Genomic DNA, 12321 nt, shown 5'->3' with positions numbered 1-12321 from the left:
CCTAAAGAAATAGAAGCAGTCATTAAAAGTCTCCCAACCAAAAAAAGCCCAGGACCAGATGGGTTTAGAGCAGAATTCTATCGGCCCTTCAAAGAAGATCTAATACCAATATTCTTCAAACTATTCCACAAAATAGAAACAGAAGGAACACTACCCAATTTGTTCTATGAAGCCACAGTTATGCTGATATCAAAACCTCACAAAGACCCAACAAAGAAAGAGAACTTCAAAACAAATTTCCTTGTCAACTGAATCCAAGAGCACATCAAAATGATCATTCACCACGATCAAATAGGCTTCATCCCAGGGATGCAGGGATGGTTCAGCATATGGTAATCCATCACTGTAATCCAGTACATAAACAAACTCAAAGAAAAAAAAACACATGATCATTTCATTAGATGCTGAAAACGCATTTGACAAAATCCAACACCCCTTCATGGTAAATGTCTTGGAAAGATCAGGAATTCAAGGCCGATACCTAAACATAGTAAAAGCAATATACAGCAAACCAGTACCAACATCAAAGTAAATGGAAAGAAACTTGAAGCTATCCCACTAAAATTAGGTACTAGGACAAGTCTGCCCTTTCTCTCCCTACCTATTCAATATTGTACTTGAAGTTCTAACTAGAGCAATTAGACAACAAAAGGAGATCAAAGGGATACAAATTGGAAAGGAAGAAGTCAAATTATCACTATTTGCTGATGATATGATCATATACTTAAGTGACCCCAAAAAATCCACCAGAGAATTCCTACAGCTGATAAACAACTTCAGCAAAGTGGCTGGATATAAAATTAATTCAAACAAATCAGTAGTAGCCTTCCTATAATCAAAGGATAAACAGGCTGAAAAAGAAATTAGGGAAACGACATCCTTCATAATAGCCACAAACAATATAAAGTATCAGCATCCCTGACCTCAAGCAATTGTGATAAAAACTGCATTGGTACAATGACAGGCAGGTGGACCAATGGAGTAGAATTGAAGACCTAGAAATGAACCCACACACCTAAGGTCACTTGATCTTTGACAAAGGAGCTAAAATCATGCACTGGAAAAAAGACAGCATTTTTAACAAATGGTGCTGGTTCAACTGGCAGTCAGCATGTAGAAGAATGCAAATTGATCCATTCTTATCTCCCTGTACAAAGCTCAAGTCCAAATGGATCAAGGACCTCCACGTAAAACCAGAAACACTGAATCTAATAGAAGAGAAAGTGGAGAAAATCTGGAACACATGGACACAGGGGGAAAGTTCCTGAACAGAACACCATTGGCTTATGCTCTAAGATCAAGAATTGACAAATGAGACCTCATAAAATTGCAAAGCTTCTGTAAGGCAAAGGACACTATCAATAGGACAAAATGGCAACCAACAGACTGGGAAAAGATCTTTACCAATTCTACATCCAATAGAGAGCTAATATCCAATATATACAAAGAACTGAAGAAGTTGGACTCCAGAGAACCAAATAACTCTATTAAAAATAGGGAACAGAGGGGCTGGTGAGATGGCTCAGCAGTTAAGAACCCTGACTGCTCTTCCGAAGGTCCAGAGTTCAAAGCCCAGCAACCACATGGTGGCCCACAACTATCCGTAATGGGATCTGATACCCTCTTCTGGAGTGTGTGGAGACAGCTACAGTGTACTTAAATATAATAAATAAATCTTTAAAATAAAATTTTAAAAAATGGGGAACAGAGCTAAACAGAGAATTCTCAACTGAGGAAACTCGAATGGCTGAGAAGCACCTAAAGAAATGTTCAATATCCTTAGTCATCAGGGAAATACAAGTCAAAACAACCCTGAGATTCCACCTCACACCAGTCAGAATGGCTAAGATGAAAAACTCAGGTGACGGCAGATGCTGGAGAGGTTGTGGTGAAAAAGGAATACTCCTCCATTGTTGGTGGGATTGCAAGCTGGTACAAACACTCTGGAAATCAATTTGGTGGTTCCTCAGAAAATTGGACTTAGTACTACCTGAGGACTCAGCTATATCACTCCTGGGCATATACCCAGAAGATGCTCCAACATGTAATAAGGACACATGCTCCACTATGTTCATAGTAGCCTTATTTATAATAGCCAGAAGCTGGAAAGAACCCAGATGTCCCTCAGTAGAGGAATAGATACAGAAAATGTGGTACATTTACACAATGGGGTTCTACTCAGTTATGAAAAATGATGAATTCATGAAATTCTTAGGCAAATGGATGGAACTAGAAAATATCATCCTGAGTGAGGTAACCCAGTCACAAAAGAACACACATGGTATGTACTCACTGATAAGTGGATATTAGCCCAAAAGCTCAAAATAGCCAAGGTACAATTCACAGACCACATGAAGCTCAAGAAGTGGCTGTGGATGTCAACGTTCATATAGGTTTATAGAGAGGTGCTTTCCTCTGGCTCCCTTACCACATGCTTCAAGAGACCAAGGCCACAGCCTCCTCAGGCATATTCACAGATGCACAGGAGGCAACTTGGCTTCAGAACACTGAAGGATGTGTCTTCAGAAGCCAGGAAAAAATATGGCAAAGTCCACAAAGCACTCAGGTGCTGTGGAGATGCCCAGATGTCCTGCTAGGTCACTACAGCACATGGCTGTAGATAGAAAAGCTATGGAGGGGTAGAACTTGGTCACTAGACTCACGAAGTCCCCCTACTCACAGCTCAGAAAACCCAGATCCTGCAGGTAAAAGCCAGTCTTGATCCTGGGCCATGGGTTCTGGTTTTTTGCTGCAATAGACAATTGCTTGCCACCTATACCCGCTCACTCAGAAACCTAAGGGGCCACTATCAGGGAGAGGTGGTCAGAGTAATCCTGTTGTAAAGCCCGAGACAAGAGGTTTTGGCCAGAAGCATCTTTCTTGCCCTCTTACTAGTATCAGATATTCACTATACCCAAAGGAATCCGCCGGTGGTGAAGTGTAGTGATGCCCTGCCTGGAGCTGGGGACACTTCCCTAGTCCATCCCTTTTTCTTCATGGCGTCTTCCACCAACTCCCTCACCCCTGACAGTAAGATAGAAATTCAGGAGTTCTTGGTAAAACAGTGGTATCCTTCCTAACTCCTGGCTTCTAGGATGGACAAACTAATGTTCTGGAAAACTTGACTTTTGGGAATTATGGCAATCGGGGATATCTACTTGCTTCTCAGAGGATCCCAGCTCCTGATCCCCATTTTTGGAAAGCCTAGCTCAAGCTCATTTCCTCTGGGAACCTCCAATCCTTGCCCAGGACTCACAGTGTCTTCCCCAGGATCATTTATTTCTCGCTGATTCTGAAGACCAGCACCCTTCTGCTCCTCTCTGGTGTCTCTATGCTCTCCATTCTCTCTCCCAGATAACTTACTCAGTCTTGCCAACATGTCTATGGGTGAACCCTCAAGGCATGGAACCTACCAAGGTCTATGGGTGAACTCTCGAGGCACTGAACTTACCAAGATCTATGGGTGAACCCTCTAGGCACTGAACCTACCAAGGTCTGTGGGTGAACCCTCTAGGCACTGAACCTACCAAGGTCTATGGGTAAACTCTCTAGGCACTGAACTTACCAAGATCTATGGGTGAACCCTCTAGGCACTGAACTTACCAAGATCTATGGGTGAACTCTCTAGGCACTGAACTTACCAAGATCTATGGGTGGTCCCTCTAGGCACTGAACCTACCAAGGTCTGTGGGTGAACTCTCTAGGCACTGAACTTACCAAGATCTATGGGCAGTCCCTCTAGGCACTGAACCTACCAAGAGCTATTGGTGTTGTCACAACACTGGTGACATCACAAAGTATGATAAGGGTTTCCAGGAACAATAGAATGTCCAGGAAAGAAACTGCTGATGTCAAGGGGAAACTACCCCACCCCCACCCCCTGTAACTAGCTTGCTCCAAATTGACCAAAAGCCAAGATACACTTTCCAAGAGCCTCTCCTGGAGCACAGGGTAAACTCTTCCCCACCTCCTCCTTCCAAAGCAAGACACCTCTCTCTGCTTGATTAGAAAGCCCTTAGTACTTCCTATGTGGGAAATGGAGAGTTTATTTCCAACAGTTTAGGAAGGTCTCATTCCTTCATTGAATCACCCTTTCATGATGTTGAGAAATGAAATACTACTGAGAAATTACATCAGTACTAATGGGGAGGAGGAAAGATCACTTGCTTCAAGTACAGGCTCTTGAAAAGACACCCAGAGAGAGCCTCCAGGATCGATTACTATGGTGTCTTGGGCTAGGGGGTATACTTAGAGAAGTCATGTACCTAATTATTGGAAACATTCCCACAATGCCTCACCAGGTAAGACACAATACTCTATCAGGTTCTGGTAAAGTGTGATGGGCGGAAGAGTGGATCTGCCAAGACAAAAATGCCCTCACACTGAGTGTGGGTGGCCTCCAGTCTGCACTACAGCCACCAAAGGCAGATAGATTGTAGGGCCTACAGGTTTCAGACTGAGATTATGGGCTGAGGGGGAAAAAAGGCAAAGGCAAAGCAAAAGCAGCCACGGACAGTGCAGAGTGATGGCCCTGCAGGCAGGAAGGCCAGGGCTGCAGAGTGATGGCCCTGCAGGCAGGAAGGCCAGGGCTGCAGTGATGGCCCTGCAGGCAGGAAGGCCAGGGCTGCAGAGTGATGGCCTTGCAGGCAGGAAGGCCAGGGCTGCAGAGTGAGGGCCCTGCAGGCAGGAAGGCCAGGGCTGGAGAGTGAGGGCCTTGCAGGCAGGAAGGCCAGGGCTGCAGTGAGGGCCTTGCAGGAAGGAAGGCCAGGGCTGCAGTGATGGCCCTGCAGGCAGGAAGGCCAGGGCTGCAGAGTGATGGCCCTGCAGGCAGGAAGGCCAGGGCTGCAGTGAGGGCCTTGCAGGCAGGAAGGCCAGGGCTGCAGTGATGGCCTTGCAGGCAGACTGATGGCCCTGCAGGCAGGAAGGCTAGGGCTCCATCATTCCTGCTATTCTCACAGGCTCTGATGGCCCCACTTGTAACTCCAGCGACAAGGAAGTGGAAGCAGGATGATGCTAAACTCAAGTTTAACCTGCAAAGCTAGGTTGAGGACAGCCTGGGAAGTTTCCCCGTTAGGCACTTAAGTTCAAATAGACAGTGCACCTAGCCAGAGCCCAGGCATCCCACATTGTATCTCACACTCCCAGGTGCTTCCCAGGAATGCTTTGAGGCTGATTTTCTTGGTTTGAAAAGTAAATTAACAACAAACACTGCAAATATCTCAAGTAGGACAAGAAATAACAATGCTGTATTTCCATGAGTCCATCAGTGGAAAGTATGGCATAACCAAAGAATGGGAAAACACAGTTATGTCCTGATCTCTGTGGGCCAAGACCTGGCTCACAGGCAGCTGCGGGCGCACTTGGGAGCCTCTGCAGGGACAAAATGATGTAGAATGGACACAGAGGCAGGGTGGGCAGCAGTATAGAACCTGCACTGGTCAGGTAACAAGCAGACTCTATCCTGTTCCCTATCCAAGGAGCTCCTGTTGAGGCCATGAGCCTTGTTCTGACCATGGGCACTAGTCAGATCATACAAGCTTCCATTTGAGTGACACATAGTTCTTTCATTCAGCAACAGACAGGACAAGGAGTCAAGTCAGGAGTGGTCCCGTCCTCCCATGAACTATGTGACATAAGCAATGTAGGAGGTAGGAGAGGCCTCTTGGATGGGTTTGGGTCTAAAAACCATTCTCAAGTGCCATGAATCTTGTGGTTCCCCAATGACAGTCAAGTCTGTCCTGCTGTGTGCCTTGTGACTCTGTTGATAGACTTAACTTAGATAGGTCTGTCAGATAGCTTGGTAACAGAGTAATTGCCTTGCATTGTAAAGGTCTTGGGTTTTATCTCAGGATAATAGAGGCTGGTGGTAATCTCTGAGTAATTCCCCACTTCATTCAGTGTTCTAATTCCAAGGAGGCCTAACTTTGGGGCAGGTCCTGAGCCTTCACTGGAAGGGGAAGTCTTTTAGAACTCAAGCCAGAGAGCTATCTAGTGTACCAGTCTTGTCACAAATGTCCAGTTGAAATCCTGTTGATGGGTACCCAGGTACAGCTTAGGAAAAAGTACCAACAGGAGTGTGAGATGGTCAGAGGAGCTCACAGTGTGACTACATTTTGTTTGGTCAGCATGTGTGTCCTGGGGTAAAGTCCACTGTGTTGGAAGTGGTCTGCTCCTGCTGGGTAATGAAGTTGGTCAGAGAGCTTCAATCTACCACACACACTGAGTTTCCTTATGGGCAAAATACATTCAGGAAATTCCTCTAAAGTCTTTTTATATTTAGGAGCATGCAGCCTATGATCTGACTGGAAAGTCTAGATGTAAGGCTCAAAGCCTGGAACTGATGCTAGACAGTGTTCTTGTTAGTTGTTATCATCAGCCTGACTGACCTAGAGTCACCCAGGAAGACAGTGGCTCAATGAGAAATTATATAGATCAGGATGACTATGGGCATGTCTGAGGGAATTTTGTAGATTATTGAGTTGGGAAGACCCAACCTAAGAGGTCAGAATCACTTCATTGTCTGGGACCTGAACTGAGTAACATGAAGGAAGCTACAGCAAAAGCAGAGGCAAGCAGGCAGCATGGTGCCCCCCCCCCTGCTCCTGACTGTGGGTGCGACGTGACAGCTGACTGAGTGCCTGCCTCAACTTCCCCAAATGGATTCTAACTTAGAAATGTGAGCTATTCTTCTCCCTGCTAAATTGCTTGACTTGGGACCTGGATGTAATGAAGAAAATGCTAAGATGTCGCTCTGTGGTACTAGGGTTGTCACAAGCCACTTAGACATTAAAGTAAGTCATGATGTGCTCAATAGCAGCACATCAGTCCCAGGACAGGAGCTCTGCCTCCCCCAAACCAACCCTTGTGATCTTCCAGCCACAGTATTACAAAGACACAACCATTGACTCACACACCATGTCCCCCTGTCCACAAATGGCTCCACATAAGTGTCTTGCCATATCAAATGCTATCCTAATTTCTGCTAATCCATTAAACAAAACAAGCTAACTTCATTGGAAAGAATTTTTCTATGGATTTCCTGACCCTTAGAATTTTGATTTGAAGAAATGGATCTGAAACCACAGCCCTAGGGATGAATCTCAACCTATGCTATACCCTTCCTTGTGGTCAGGAGAATCTCCTTAAAGGTCAAACCAGAAAAGCACCTTAACGGCCAGGTATGGAGGTGTACATAATAAGAGGCTGCCTGTCCACTAGTAACTTTAGTCCAGAGATTAACGCTAGGGCTGATGCACACACATCCCTGTGAGGACTTCTTGGCTGCCCTCTAATTTCTGTGCTTCCTCAGAGAGACTTCTGGAAGCAGATCTTTGAGAAACTTCCTTCTTCAAAAATACATAGAAGAGAAGGAAAAACTGACTCTGATGAGGCCCTTCTCCTCCTAAGGCATGGGATGGCCCCTTCTGAGCAACTTCAGAGGGCTGTCTGAGGGGACTGCCAGCTTTGGGGGAAACTCTAATGACCACATTTACTGAGACAGGATACATGTCTGGGGAAAGAAGAGCAGAAAAGCCAGAAGTCCAAGGGAGAGATTATTAGGTGGCTGGCAGTTCAGCCTCTCTGTTGGTTTCCTTCAGCTAGAAAAAGGAGGTCTGAGATGGCTCGTGGAGATGCAAGTGGACAGAAAGGAAGCCATATAAAACCACTCGGCTTGGAAGCACAGCTCCTAAACCCACAGGAATGGCTCTCTGATCTCTGACCCATAAGCTGCTATAAGGCATTTTGCTGCGGTTGTTTCTTGTTTCCCCGGCTCTCTTCATTTTCTCTCCTCTTACACGCTTGTCCTTTTTGATTTTATTATGTACACTGAGTCACTTAAGACAAAGGCAGGACCTGCCCAAGTCATGGCTGCTTGTTCCAAGCTCTGAATGTGTCAAATAGAACAATAAGCAATAATTCAAAGCTCTTGGTACTCAACCCTTCCTGAGCATTTTTAAGCACTGAAAGCCACAGTGTTCTGAGATAGGAATGATAGATTCAAGAGCAAGAACAATACGACGGTTCCAAAGAGACCACACAAAGGGATCCATCATTAGCTCTTCTCCAGAGGGAACTGGACTCCCAGGGAGAGAACTGAGCCTCACCTAACTACCAGGATTTTCCCATGGTGCAACGCAACTTCCTTAAAACTTTTCTGGGCCTATAATTTCTAAAAGAAAATTGGGGAAGCCATTGTGCATAATTCACAGCAAGTCCGTGCCATCTAAAAGACTGAGACAGAGAGAAACGGCTCTAGTGGTCCTACAAGGTGGCGGCAGGGATCAAAACATAGGCTTTCTGTCCTTGGCCTAGATTCCCTTTTGGGGACTGCATAGTGGCCTTCGACCTCTTCTCTCCCCGCCCCATTGGGCAGGGTTTAGTGCTGACAGATGGCTCCAGAATGGCCAGTAACAATCTGACTGTTTTCTGCCTACCTCAGCAGTGGCCTGGGGTGAGGGCAGCAGTGAGGCGGGAAGGCCCGCTAGCCAGGGCCAGCAGGCCTGGGGCTGACAGGCTTTTGGGTGACTCTCAGAGGCTGCATCCTGGCTTCCGGGGCTTAGCCCAGTTGGCTACTGCCCCAGGAGACTGAAGGAAGAGGAAGAGGTGGAGGAGGAGGGGGTGGAGTTGGGGGTGGCTGCATGGCTGGCCTAAAGGCGCTCCCACTCTGCCTCTGAGCTTCCCGCTGGCCTGCAAACTGCATTTGCTGCTGAGGGAATTTGGCTGAGGACCCAAGGCTATGTGAACTCGCCACCTAAGCAAACACAACTGCGGCCAGCACTTACTGTCTCTCCGTTCACTGGCCTGCCTTCCTCTGAACCCCTGACCTATCCACTCCCCTCGCCCTGCCTCAGGAGGCCGGAGAGCTCACTGGTTGAAGGAGCAGGTGCTGAGAGGAGTTAGGCCAGCCCCCAAGCTATTTGAAGAAACCCACACACACACCTGATCATGTACTGCCCATAATCAAGGGTCTTCCTAGAATTCTAAAATAAACTATTGATTCAATGGAAAGGCCTCTCACCCAAACTAAGTCGTCCCCAGTTTAAGACCTCTATGGAATCAGTACCCATTCTGAGAATTTTTCACACACATACACATACACACACACAAATCCAACAAATCCCCCCAACTTGTTGCACACTTAATAGCATCCTGCACACCTATATCAGAGCGCCAGAGTCAAAGGCAATGATGTTTGCAGGGTGTGCATAAGGAGTTTTGGCTGTGGGCTGTTGGAGATTTCTGGCAAGAAAAGTTGCTCATCTCAATGTCGCCCCAAGCTGACAGCAAATACAGAGTTACCTTGCTTCCCATAATGACTTCAGCTCAAGCCCATCTACCTTGTCTGACAGCCCCCTCTTTCTCTGCACAACTGCTTACCTGGAAGGAAATCTGCATCCCAGAGAAGACTGCAAACTTCTGCATTGCAACCGCTGACTTACCAAGACTGGCCAAGAGCTCTTTCTATGCCACTGTCTCAAAGCAAAGGCATCTCAAATGTTCTCCTTCTTTGACAGAAACCACGTCTCTTACTAGGAAACCAATTCTGAATCCTGATTAGAACAAGAGGACCAGGCTTTGCCCTTAGGTTGCTCTGGCCTCAAATGATGTTCAGGTGGAAGAGAACCAACTACCTTTGCTTATCAGGTATTTCCTCAGGAGAAAGGGGATGAGAAGAGCGTGGGCAGGGGGAGGTTCTCAGCTGTGGTTTCATGAGCAAGTTCAGCAGGGTCACTCTGGCACTGAAAACAATCTCAACATTAATGTGATCATGTGTTTTCTGGGCTGGGCTTGATAGCTTTATCAATTTCGTATCATTTATTTTTATTTTATGTGCATTGGTATTTTGCCAGCATGTATGTCTGTGTGAGGGTGTCTGGTAACCTGGAACTGGAGTTTCAGACAGGTGTGAGCTGCCATATAGGTCCCGGGAACTGAACCTGGATGGAGAGCAGGCAGTGCTTGGAACTGAGTGCTTGGAACTGCTGAGCCATCTCCTCAAATATATTATATATATATTGTTTTTTCAAGACAGGGTTTCTCTGTGTAGCCCTGGCTGTCCTGAAACTACACTCTGTGTAGACCAGGCTGGCCTTGAACTCAGAAACCCGCTTGCCTCTGTCACCCAAGTGCTGGGATTAAAGGCGTGCGTGCGACACCCCCGCCCAGCACTTTATCAATTTCTTAAAGTTCCTATAACCCAACATGGATATGGTGCAGCAAAACTATTTGAAGATCCCGATATGTTCAGATAGCCTGGGCTTCTGTGACTCAACAAGGTGCCCTAAATGTATTCTCTTGCTGTGGCACGTGCCATGACCAAAAGCAATTTAGGAAAAGAAAGGGTGTATTTCATCTTATACTTCCAGGTCCCAGTTCCTTAGCTGAGAGAAGTCAAGGAGGGACTGCCTTCCTGTCCTAGGCCTGGAAAACTCCAGCATATGCTAGAACAGGCCACAGCCTGGAAAACTCCAGCAGACGCTGGAACAGGCCACAGCCACTAGGCAGTCAACGGCAAGGGTTTATATCAGGGAGCTGGAAGTGAAGGCACCCAATGAGGACAAACTGAGCTCTGGGGGTGATGAGAGAGGAAGTCTTTATTTTCACCCTGCTCTGCCATACCTTTCTCTTTTTTTGGTTTTTCGAGACAGGGTTTCTCTGTAGAGCCCTGGCTGTCCTGGAACTTACTCTGTAGACCAGGCTGGCCTTGAACTCAGAAATCCACCTGCCTCTGCCTCCAAGTGCTGGGATTAAAGGCATGCGCCACCACTGCCATACTTTTCTAAACTGGTGCCTTTTGAAGATCTTGCTAATTATATTTTAAAGTCAATACCAGATGGTAAAGAAATCACGTCATCTTGGAACTGACCTCATTGATGTGACTTGTAAGATGGCTCATCTGGTAGACGTATGTGTTGCACACACAGACACACATAAACAAAAGCATGAATAAATACATGTAAAACAATGAGAAAGTTCTTGTGTGTTCTGTTCTGAAAATAGTTGAGTTGTCCCTTCTGGAGACAGCAGAACACATATAGACACCAATCTTCAGGTCGCAAGATAACAAAATTTCTAGTTGACACATCCATAAATACATAAGTTAAGTTTTTTTTTTTCCTGACAAAAGGTTCCTGCAGGGTCAGGAGTCAGTGACTCAGTGATAGAGCAGATGCCAAGCATGCACAAAGTCTTGAGTTCCACATCTCCAACACACATGCACACACACACACCCCAAAACTAAAACAAACCATCCATTGGCCATTAGGGGCTCATACCATGGCTGACTAGCACTGTCCACCACCCAGGAGGTAGGAGCCTCCTCATTCATTGGGGCCTAAGGAGCCACTTGAGTGCCAAGCCTTCCAGCCAGAGAAACAGAGAGGAGGCCTTGCCCTTTAAGGGGAGTCCCCAGAGTCACTTGACACTTCTGTTTACATCCCTTCAGCCAGTCCTTACATAGCCAGGCCTGATCGGAGGAGGCTGGACAATGTTTCATTGTTGGGTGGCCCTGTGCCTAGCTATAAACAGTGTGCCCTGTTAGCAAGAGACAATGGGACAGAAAATGGGAAGCAGTCATTATCTGAGCCCCTGGTTTCCAAGGACATTTCTCATTCAGGGTTTGACAAGAGTCAGAATATGTCCCTAGACCCCTTAGGAGTAGAACATTGCTGGGGTACAGTGAGACTGGGGACCACTTGAGGAAATAGACAAGACAGACTTCAAATGCTTTATCTCAAGAGCCTTTTTTTTCCTCACCAATGTGACTCCTGAGATGTGTGTGTGTGACCAAATTCATATCTCTACAAGATCTTATTTCCAAATCAGGCTCACATTCACCAGATTTGGACTTCAGCATCTAAAAGACACAGTCCAACCAGCCCTCATGGTTTCCGGGGTTCAGGGAGGGAACAGGGGACATACTTTGGGGAGTATGTGTCAGTACTCAGTAGATTTTTGCATTCTAGACTGATCATGGGTGACCTTTTTATATCCAGGGTCAGTCAGATGAAGAACTTCTTGAGGTTCTGTCAAGTGGTAACCAAGAGAACCCTCAGGATCACCTCTTTCTTGCCTCTCTTGACTAGGCTTATATCAACTTAACACAAGCTGTTTACTTGAAAGGAGGGAACCTCGATTGAGAAAAATACCTTCATAAAACCCAACTGTAAAGAATTTTCTTAGTGATTGATGGACTCGGTCACCAGCCTATGGTCCATTGGAAAGCAGGTTGAGTAAGCCAGAGGGAGTAAGCTAGTAAGCAGCATACCTTCATGGCCTCTGCATCAGCTCCAGCCTCCAGATCTCTACCTGCAGGGACTC

Source organism: Mastomys coucha, unplaced genomic scaffold, assembly GCF_008632895.1.
Source record: "Mastomys coucha isolate ucsf_1 unplaced genomic scaffold, UCSF_Mcou_1 pScaffold9, whole genome shotgun sequence".
NCBI classification, from domain to species: Eukaryota; Metazoa; Chordata; class Mammalia; order Rodentia; family Muridae; genus Mastomys; species Mastomys coucha.
This window is presented reverse-complemented; position numbering follows the sequence as displayed.